At 36.3% G+C, this 10,938-nt stretch overlaps 1 pseudogene across 1 annotated transcript; it reads left to right on the plus strand.

The window, feature by feature from the left end:
- Positions 1-607: 607 nt before the first annotated feature.
- LOC143602648 (uncharacterized) lies at positions 608-9,145 on the plus strand (annotated as a pseudogene). The gene is made up of 10 exons (XR_013147886.1): positions 608-716; positions 846-933; positions 1,936-2,271; positions 2,443-3,265; positions 3,665-3,946; positions 3,997-4,332; positions 5,413-7,667; positions 7,912-8,425; positions 8,511-8,712; positions 8,848-9,145. The product of XR_013147886.1 is annotated as an uncharacterized LOC143602648 (transcript).
- The last annotated feature ends 1,793 nt before the right edge of the window (positions 9,146-10,938 follow it).

The raw sequence follows: 10,938 nt of genomic DNA on the forward strand, positions 1-10,938 counted from the left end.
GTGAATTCTCGGAGGTGATGACATCTATATTCGAGCCCACTCGGCCACGCTACTACTAATCAGGTGCTTTCTTCTCTCAGTTTGTATATTGGTGAATATTTCTTTTTGCATTGTTTTTTGTTTGGGTGGTAGGGTGGTGCATATGCGATATTGATTAAAGGGTTGTGGTCCGATGGGGTGTAATATATATATATATAATATATAAAAAAATAAAATAAAAAAAATTGTGCAAAACCCACACATTGGGGACAATGTATCCCAAGTGTGGGGATGTGAAGAAATATTTTAAAATTTTCAAAAATAAATTTTTTTCAATTTTGGTGTGTGGTTCAAAAGTTGTGTTGAGATAAAGATCCCTTTTCATGTTCATAATTCCTGTGTGTGAGTATTGCCAAGTTTTAAAGGAAATGGTAATACATTTTCAGCCAAGAGTGACATGTTTTTGGTTATTTATTTTGCGTAACATGCCGGTAACAAATTTTAGGTTAGAACTTTATACCACGGGTTTTCATGGTTGACATTAATTGAAGATAAGCAGTGTGACCCTTCTTGTTAGAACTTGTGTAATGAATGCGTTCTGAGACCTTAGCTTGGCATTAGCGCAAAAATGATAAAGGCATTTAGGTATAGCCTCATCTGGACGAGTGAGAGTTCGGGTTTTGGGGGTTGGGCCTCATACACTATACATATGAGTGTGGTTAATGAGAGGGGCGGGGGTTGGTTTCCTTAGAAAACGTTTTTGGACTTATTCTTTTTACTCAATCTACCCCGATGTTAAATTGCGAGACGATCCGGCTTAGTAGTTTTTTCGTTGTATTTGTAATTGTTTTTGTACTCATCAATAGAAAGTAGAAAGTATTATGTTAGTTGCATTATCGATAAAAAAATTGAAGAAAAAGAAAAAGAAAAGTTGTTGGAGATTCAGTGTTCAAGGTATTATGTATTAAAAAAAGAGAGAGAAAAAGAAAAAAAATAGTCGTGTATGTAGTTGTTATTTTATTTCTTAGGTTTTTCTTAGAATTTATGTAATAAGCTGGATCGAATCATTGAGCTACTTTCAATATTCCCATTTCGTACCCGAACACTTGGCCCCGTTACAGCCCATAATAAGCCCTTTTGATTTGTGCGAGTGTCTATGCATTTATTAGGTGGAGGTTCGATAGTTACACAAGCTTATTATAGTAGATTGACAAACGTGCATTTGGGTGGACTAGCGCATCATGCTAGCTTTGAGAAAAGTATTGAGTGGAAAGTTCAAGAGGGGGTGTTGCGTGAAAGAAAAATAGGAAACGTGTTACGTTTGGTTGAATTTCTAAATTTGATAAATAAATGCATTAATAGTGCAATTACGAAACTTGAGGGAATAGGGTATGACTTAGGACCTTAATCGAAATGCATTTTGTTGAATGAGTCAACGTTTAACTTTGAATGATTGAGTTGCTTAAGGGCAAGCAACGGGTAAGTGTGGGAATATGACAGGTGGTCCACTGGACAACCCTTAAGTGATTTAATCGGTTTATCTTGTGGAATTAGATGACTACGTTTACTCGTATAATAATAATATAACCAAAGTGAAGCAAGGTGACAAACAGTCCCCCCCCCCCCCCCCACACACACAATTCGCCCCACAATTCGCCCACCAGAGCGGTTTCGCGCCCAAAATCGCCGGAATTTGCCCCAAAATTCCACCCACTACGTATTGCCTTATACGTTGTTTTCACCCGGGCAAAGCGAAGTGGGTAGACACTAGTTTTATTGTATAAATTAGTCTTATAAACATTTTGTAGAAAGTTAGAAAATCATATTAATATAAAATTATTTAAATAAAAACACCAATCAACTCGTAAAAAGCCAAAGGAAACCAAAGAAGCTTTAACTTTTAGTTGTCTATAATGAAATAAGTGATCAAACCATAACCATAATGACGTAATTTAGGGGTGAAGACACCCGTAAGAACTTTGTTGATAACCTCTATCACGCTGTCAAGCAGAATGGCATTTACACTTACATTATTGTCTTCTCCAAGAATTATGCATCTTCATCGTGGTGCTTAGACGAGCTCGTCAAGATTATGGAATGCCAGAGGACGAACGAGCATACCGCTTACCCGCTCTTCTATGATGTTGAACCCACAGAAATCCGCAACCAAAGTGGGGTTGTTGGAGCAGCATTTGCCAAACATGTAAATGAAGAGGATTAAGAGAGATGGAGAGATGCTCTGAAAGAAGCAGCCGGTCTGGCCGGGTGGGAGTTGAAGAACACTTTTGATGGGTACGTAATTTCTTCTGCATATCTTTATTAGTATGTTAAAAGGATCATTCACGGCATATCATTTTTTATTTTTAGTTATGTTGAAAGACAACATTAAGCATGATGAGTATATCTAAGAGTAATTTTTCATTTAGGAGTTTGAGTAATCTAATTGAATCTTCTTTAACACAGACATGAAGCTAAGTTCATCCAAAACATTGTTGAAGAGATCTCACAAGAATTACGTTTCGTTAACTCTAGCATTGATGAAAAGTTAATAGGCATGGAGACATGTGTCAAAGATGTAGTTTCATCTTTAGAAACTAATATCTATGATGTTCGCATGATAGGGATTAAGGGAATGGGAGGAGCTGGAAAGACGACTTTGGCAAGAGTTGTTTTTGATCAAATATCCTTTCAGTTCAACGGTTCAAGTTTTGTTGAGAATGTAAGGGAAAATTCAAAAATCCCATCGTGCGGTTTAAAGTCGTTATAGAAACAAGTACTCTCAGATGTGTTAAAGAAAAAAAACATCAACGTAAATGGTGTTTATGAAGGGAGAATTTTGATGAAAAAAAGGATGTGTTGTAAAAAGGCTCTTGATGTTCTAGATGATGTGGATCATATAGACCAGCTTGAGGCCTGCCGGTGAGCTTAGTTGGTTTAAGCCAGGCAGTCGAGTTAACATTACAACAAGAGAAGAAAAAGTGTTGGTAGCTCACGGAGTGCCAAAGAACATGATTCTTGATGTCAAGTTGTTATCATATGAGGAAGCAATTTGCCTCTTTAATAGGTATGCATTTGGAAGAGAGGTTCCAAAACAAAGTTACAAAGAGCTATCAAGACAAGTTGTACGTTACGCTGCCGGTCTTCCTTTAATTATTAAAGTTCTGGGTTCATTCCTACTTGGTAAAGATGAGCTTGAATGGACAGATGCATTAGAAAGACTAAAAACAATTCCTTTAAAGGAAACTCAAGAAATACTAGAATAAGCTATAACGGTCTAGAAGAGGATAAGATTATTCCCATTAACAATCTCACAATCTCAATATCACATTATAAAATTAATTTCTCTCTCTTCAATCCACACACCTAACCCTACTCAATTTTTAACACACATTCACAACCCATCCCAACTTAAAAAAAGTTTTTTTTAACGAAGTTCGTTTTTAATAAAATTTATGTCGGAATGTTCATAATTTTTTTTTAAGAAATATCGTGTATTTAATTATTTTTTTTAGTTCGAATATTAAAAGTTAATTGAATAATTATGTTATTGGGGGTTAGTTTGGATTGCAATCTGGGTTTGCTCCACCAACCCAGATTGCCAATCTAGAATGCTTGATTTTCTTTTTTAATTTTTTTTTTAACTTTGGGCCCACCAATCTCATTATGAGATTGCCAATAAGGGTAGTCTAAGGAAATATTCTTAGATGTTGCATGCATACTAAAAGGTTGGAAGAAAGCAGAGGCAATCATAGCACTTGAAAGTTACGGTCTTCATGGTAGAAGTGGTTTGAGAGTTCTCGAGCAAAAATCCCTGATAACTATAACTGATAATGGAATTTTGTGTATGCATGACCATATTGAAGAAATGGGTAAGAATATTGTTCGTCGTTTGTACCCCAACCTGCCTTACAGACATAGTCGATTGTGGATTGGAGAGGAAATTGAAGGTGTACTGGTTGAAGACAGGGTAAGGCTCACATTTATTTGTACTAATTGTAACTACTTCTTTTATTGTAGGGTGTCGAAGCAACAAGATGTATAATATTAAAAAAACTCCATCCAGAATTTATCATGAAAGGTCTTCGAAACATGAATGAACTTATATTTCTTGTGGTGACGGGTGGAAGTACAATACCATATCTATTTGATGATACGCAACGCATCAGTTATTATAATTTGGCCGACGATGATGTTGAAGAAGATAGAATATATCTACCAGATAGTTTACGTTATATATGTTGGAATAATTACCCTTATACGTGTTTACCCAAAAAAATTATTGGGAATAATCTTGTTGGCCTTGAAATGCATTCCAGCAAACTTCGACAACTTTGGAAAGATGCAGTAGAAAAGGTAAATTTATGACCATGTAGTATTTGTTTGAGTTGAGTATATTATACGTAGTTCTATGTGGTTGATAGCTGTCGAAATTTCACCTTTCGTACCTACGTATTATGAGAAAAAAATATTTATTAAATTGGTGTTCTTTCAAAAATATATACCAAAATAGTGTTTATCGGAAAACTTGTCCTTTTCACTCTAAATTTAATTGGATCATCTTCATTTTTTATAAAAGAAAACTTGTTTCAATAGTTTGAAAGATAGGTTTTGGTTTTATTAAATAAAGGTGTATTGATTTTTTTAATCTCAACTATCATCTTTTGGTTGCTAACGATCTTACATTTTATCATATTTGTTCCCAACGGTCCACGACTAACAGAATTCTAACGCCGTTAGTTGAAAGTCGTCGAAATAACGTATTTTTTGCCAGAACTGACAGTTTCGGAAAACTCAACATTTTTCAGCCCAAACATCTTTGTAACACTAGATTGGACCATTATGAATCTTTTTCTAGTAAAATTCCACAATATTGAGGTCGCTAGAACCCTAGAATCATCATCGGGATCGGTTGGCGGTAATTAAGTGGTGGTGGTTGGTTGTGGGTGACTCAATTGGTGGTGATGGTGTTCAAGTTGAGTTTTCAGGCAAAAAGTTTGACTTTTCTGGGAAAAAGCCTTTTACGGCGGCCTACAACTAACGGTGTTAGGATTATATTAGTCGGATGGGAAAAAATACGTTAACAGATAGGACCGTCAACAACCAACTCGTTAGTTGGGACCAACAACGACCAAAAGTTGATAGTTATGATTAATAAAAACCAATACACCTTAAATAAATCTATATTTTAATTTTTGTTTTTGTTTTTAATAAATAAATCAATGTTAAGTGTTTTTTTTTCAACTTGCCACATTTTTGGTGTTAATTAGTGTTTTTATTTCATTTGAAATGCGCTAATGAGTGTTTTTAATGTGTTTTTCTTCATGATTAAATAATCACACTTCTATACATAAATGTATATAAAGTAATGCTAGAAATCTATTGTATGCCATACATAACACAGAGTTCATCTTGTTTTCTGCTTATGATATATAGGTTCCGAAACTCAAATTCATTGACCTCACTGACTGTGATTTGAGAACCTTTGACACTGGGTTGACTAAGAATATCGAGAGATTAAGGCATTATTATTGTTCGCATTTGGTAGAACTTCGCATGCCCATTGGAAGCTATAAGCTCAAATCCCTTAGTATTGCTTGTTGTAAGCTGATCACTACCATGGATCTTGTGGGGGCTCAGAATCTCGAAACACTAGAAGTTAGAAACTGTGATGATTTGGTAGAACTTCGCATGCCCACTGAAAGTTCTAAGCTCAAATCCCTTAGTATTGCTTTTTGTAAGCTGATTAGAACCTTGGATCTTGTGCGGGCTCAGAATTTCGAAACACTAGAAGTTAGAAACTGTGATGATTTGGTAGAACTTCGCATGCCCACTGAAAGTTTTAAGCTCAAATCCCTTAGTATTGATTGTTGTAGGCTGATCAGGACCTTGGATCTTGTGCGGGCTCAGAATCTCGAAACACTTGAAGTTGGCTTTTGTGATGATTTGGTAGAACTTCGCATACCCATTGAATGTTTTAAGCTCAAATCCTTTAGCACTATTTGTTGTAAGCTGATCAGCACCTTGGATCTTTCGCGAGCTCAGAATCTCGAAAACTAGACGTTAGAGCATGTGATGATTTGGTAGAACTTCGCATGCCCTTTGAAAGTTTTAAGCTCAAATCCCTTAGTACTCATTGTTGTAAGCTGATCAGTACCTTGGATCTTGTGCTGGCTCAGAATCTCGAAACACTTGTTGTTACAAGATGTGATGTGGTAGAACTTCGCATGCCCATTGAAAGTTCTAAGCTCAAATTCCATGTTATTGCTTTTAGTAAGCTAACTAGAACCTTGGATCTTGTGCGGGCTCAGAATCTCGAAACACTTGATGATTTGGTAGAACTTCGCATGCCCATTGAATGTTCTAAGCTCAAATCCCTTAGTATTGCTTGTTGTAAGCTGATCAGTACCTTGGATCTTTCGTGGGCTCAGAATCTAAAAACACTAAAAGTAAGAGAATGTGATGATTTGGTAGAACTTCGCATGCCCTTTGAAAGTTTTAGGCTCAAATCCCTTAGTATTGATTGTTGTAAGCTGATCAGTACCTTGGATCTTGTGCGGGCTCAGAATCTCGAAACACTAGAAGTAAGAAAACGTGATAATCTGGTCGAAATGCTTGTTGAAAACCCCAAACTTAAAGACCTCCACCTCCAAGATTGCTGTAAGTTGAAAACCCTTAACCTTACACGAAATTGTAATCTCAAGAAGTTACATATTTTTGAGTGTGGGGACATGCTAGAACTTCGCACGCCCATTGTAAGTCATGGGCTCAAAACCATTAGCATTGATGGTTCTAAGCTGAGAACCCTTTATCTTGGGTTATTTCCATGTCTTGTGCATTTATATATTCATAATTGTTATAAGTTGGTAGAAATCCACACTCGTGTTGGTTTTTTAGGTGGTTGTGTCATGTTGAAACCATGTTTGGTTGGCCAAGGGTTTCCTTCAGATGGTTCACTAGCTGAGTTACATATATTTGAGAGGTCCTTAGATATATGCCCATTGCACCCTGATAATAATCTGCCTAAGTTCCATTTTGAATGCATTTATAAGGACCTTCTTCTCTCATCGGCCCAAAATCTTGCTAAGCTCACTTCTTTCAGTCCATGTGCTTGCGCAAACCTTGCAAGTTTATCAAGAATTATTTGTGGTGTACATTTAAGAAAGCTTACATTCGAAGGTAGTATTCCGGAGGTGCCCAAGGAGCTTGACCAGTTAAAATGTCTAGAGGAGCTAAGTTTGCTATCAGCAAAGATTGAACATTTTCCGGATAGCATTTGCAGGTTGAAACATCTGAAGTTTCTTCGGTTAAAATCTTGTTGGTTTCTTAAAAAGTTACCTGAGGATATTGGCAGATTAGAGTGTGTAGAGGAGCTGCACTTAATGGATTGTATATCCTTACGAGATATTCCAAACAGCATCTGTGAGATGAAACATCTAAAATGTCTTCATCTCACAAATTGTATTCTACTTGAGAAATTGCCTAAGGAAATAGGACGCTTACAATGTTTAAAGGAGTTAAAAATAGAAGGTACAAGCATAACAGACTTACCATCCAGCATTGATCAGTTGAAAGATCTGGTATTCAAGTTGTAGTTTGAGTCATATGGTTTACGCCTGCATGTACTTGGAAAACTCAAAATACATGGTCTTCTGTGCATTTAGCACTCGCAACTCAAAATCATTATAGAGGTACTTTCTTTGACTAATTTTTCTGTGTGTCATACTGATTTTTGTTTTGAAATTGATAAATACTTAACTTATATGAAGAAGATGATTATAATTTAAAAGGAAAACAAAGAAGCCTGCCACTTAAAGCAAAGATAGTAATATTTGAAATCTGTTTTAGAGCAAGAAACTGTCAAAAAGTGAAATGCTTTTGTTTTATACTTCTGGTTGCATGTAGGAATAATCATTATACTTTTACAAAATTTAGGTACTTCAAATTAGTCAATAAGGAGACTTATTGGATTCATGAACCAAAGGATCACACATTCACACCTCAGTGGTTGGGTTTTGGCTCAATCAATGGATCACCTCCCAACATACCTCTAAATGACCAAAGCTGGTCAACGGGTTATTTTCCGACATCAATGTGGATAAATTCCACAGTATGATTGTTTAATCAAGGTATGATCCCCCACTTAGAAGGTGTACTGCATAACTACCTTAAATTAGTGTAGAATGTAAAGTTTGATAAGTTATTTTTTGGATTTAAGTTAACATATTTTAGTTCTTTAGAAATTCGAACTTTGTTCTTGAGGAAGACGCGTTAAATTGATACGAGGTTGGATGTAAACACCAAATGGCTTGTTGTTTAGTGGTGTCAAGGTGTATGTGTAGTGAAGGTTTTCCTGACCAGGTAGTTGAGGTTCTTGTCTCATGGTGGACGTTGATGTGGATTTTGGAGTAGATTCAGAGGGTTTGTGAGTTAGCTGTTCTTAAAATATGTAACATCACAAACATATTTTTATTCTCATAAAAATGCTAAGACTTCCATTCAGATATATAATTTTGTTTGGTTGACACAGTTAGCTACAGAGGTTAGAATGTAGAATTTGGAAAGGAGTTGTAATGGTTCAGGTGTAAAGATTTTATCACCAATACCCATGTTCTCCGAATGGCTCACTATGACAATTTTAAGAGACTAAATGATCAGTTTGAAGGCATTATTAAAAAGGGGACTGCATATCAAACAAAGCACCAATCCCTGTTGCTAGAAGACAACTTCTCTGAGGTAATACATCTACATCTTGTGTCTGCAATAATAATAAATCATGTAATTATATAGTTTTCGTAAGTTGTTTTGTTTTCTAATTCTTGGGTTAATTATTAGCATCAGGGCTTTAGGGTTGAACTTGAATAACTACAGAAGTTGTGCGATTCAAATGTGAGATGCTGCATGTAACTCAAAGCAGTTCCTATACTCCAGTGACCAACGATGATAGTGACGGAGTAATTACTGAAGTTCAATGTCTATGGCCATTACTTTTCAGATTATTGATAAAGATTTGTTAGATACTAATCCCTTCCATGTAAAGTGTAGTGTTAGATATGTCAAAGTATGTTTAGTTAGTAAATCTCAGTTACGTAATTAGAAGGGTTAGATTTATAACACATCACAAAGTTGTTAAGTGATGTGGTTTAAATCATTAGGGTGAAACGATATGAATGAACAGATGTGTCGTTCCAATTGCATAGATCCATCGTGTGTATATACATTCCAAGATCAGTAAAGTTAACTCCTTTTGTTTTTTAACTATTATTGTTACTATTGTTTCAGTCTTCTTTACTTCATGTCTTGGGCAACAGGATTGTCATATGTAAAAAATAGTAGTACATGCTAGTTTTGTCTTCTTTTAAGAAAGAAAGGAACACTAAACTACTAAAGCCAATATGTCTAGAAATTTGATGATATTGAGAGAGTTCTATGTTTTTGTTATTCATTCATAATGAAAGCAAGACAATAATGAACCAAAAATATGGTGGAAACGAAGCCAACTAAACAAGGAAATAGATAGACTATTGGTCCTATATAAATGGAAAAGATATCATAAAATAAGACTATTTTCTATACTCCCCCTCAAGGTGGAGCATGGAGATCCGTAATGCCCATCTTGCCAAGTAGGAATTGAAGTTGAGGAGCCGCGAGACCTTTTGTTAGCAAATCGGCAACTTGCAACTTGCTGTCAATGCGCATAGGCAAATTTCTTTGGATTCTACTCTCTCTCGGACAAAAAAACAGTCCATCTCGACATGCTTTGTTCTCTCAGGGAAGACTGGATTGTTTGCAATGTGGCGTGCAGCTTGATTGTCACAGAACAAGTCTGTTGGATTGGTGATGATTACCTTCAAGTCGGTTAGTAGCCACCGAACCCATAAGACCTCGCTAACCATAGAATCCATGGCCCGGTACTCGGCCTATGCCGAAGAACGAGAGACAACAGATTGTTTTTTTATTTTCCAAGAAATGGGAGCACCTCCTAACATAAGCAAGTATCCGGTTCGCTAGCGTCTTGTGTATGGACATCCAAGCCAATCTGAGTCACAAAAGGCTGTTAAAATTGGATCACCTGCACAAGGGAAAAGAATGCCTTGTCCCAGGGTCCCTTTTAGGTATCGTAGTACCCGATTTGCAGCTTCCATGTGATTGTGTCGTGGGTCAGCTACAAACTGACTTAAGACATTTATTGCATATGTAATATCGGGGCGGGTAGCTTGTAGATAAAGTAGTCGACCTACCAATCTGCGATATTGACTAGCATCGACTCGAGCCTCTTTCTCTCCTTTGTCTAGTTTCAGATTATGTTCGATTGGAAAGGAACTTGGTCGACATCCCATCATGCCACTATCTTCCAAAATATCCAATGTATACTTTCTTTGACTTAGCACCAAGCCATCACAAGTCTTGGAAACTTCAATACCAAGAAAATATTTCAATGGGCCAAGGTCTTTAATGCTAAAGGCTTCGTTAAGTTGCATTTTAGTCTCTTGAATCTTCTCAAAATTATTGCCAACAATAATAACATCATCGACATAAACTAAAAGTGCAATGAAATTAAGTTTCATTTTAGTCTCTTGAATCTTCTCAAAATTATTGCCAACAATAATAACATCATCCACATAAACTAAAAGTGCAATGAAAGATTTTCCGCGCTCAAGTATGAATAACGAATGATCAGCCTTGGATTGTCAAAAATTTAGGCTTAAAAGAAAAGTGGTAAACTTTTGGTGCCAGTTACGAGATGCTTGTTTCAAACCATAGAGCGATTTCATGAGGCGACACACACGAGTTTCATTTTCTTTGAAGAAGCCCTGAGGAATCTTCATGTATACTTCCTCATCCAAATCTCCATGTAGAAATGCATTATTAACATCAAGTTGGTGAATAACCCATTTTTTGTTGGCTTCCACGGCTAGAAGAGTTCGTACGGTGACAAGTTTGGAAACAGGGGCAAATGTA

Source organism: Bidens hawaiensis, unplaced genomic scaffold (genome assembly GCF_021521415.1).
Source record: "Bidens hawaiensis isolate Kalapana, Puna unplaced genomic scaffold, B.hawaiensis_p1.1 tig00059284_1, whole genome shotgun sequence".
In the NCBI taxonomy this organism is placed as follows: Eukaryota; Viridiplantae; Streptophyta; class Magnoliopsida; order Asterales; family Asteraceae; genus Bidens; species Bidens hawaiensis.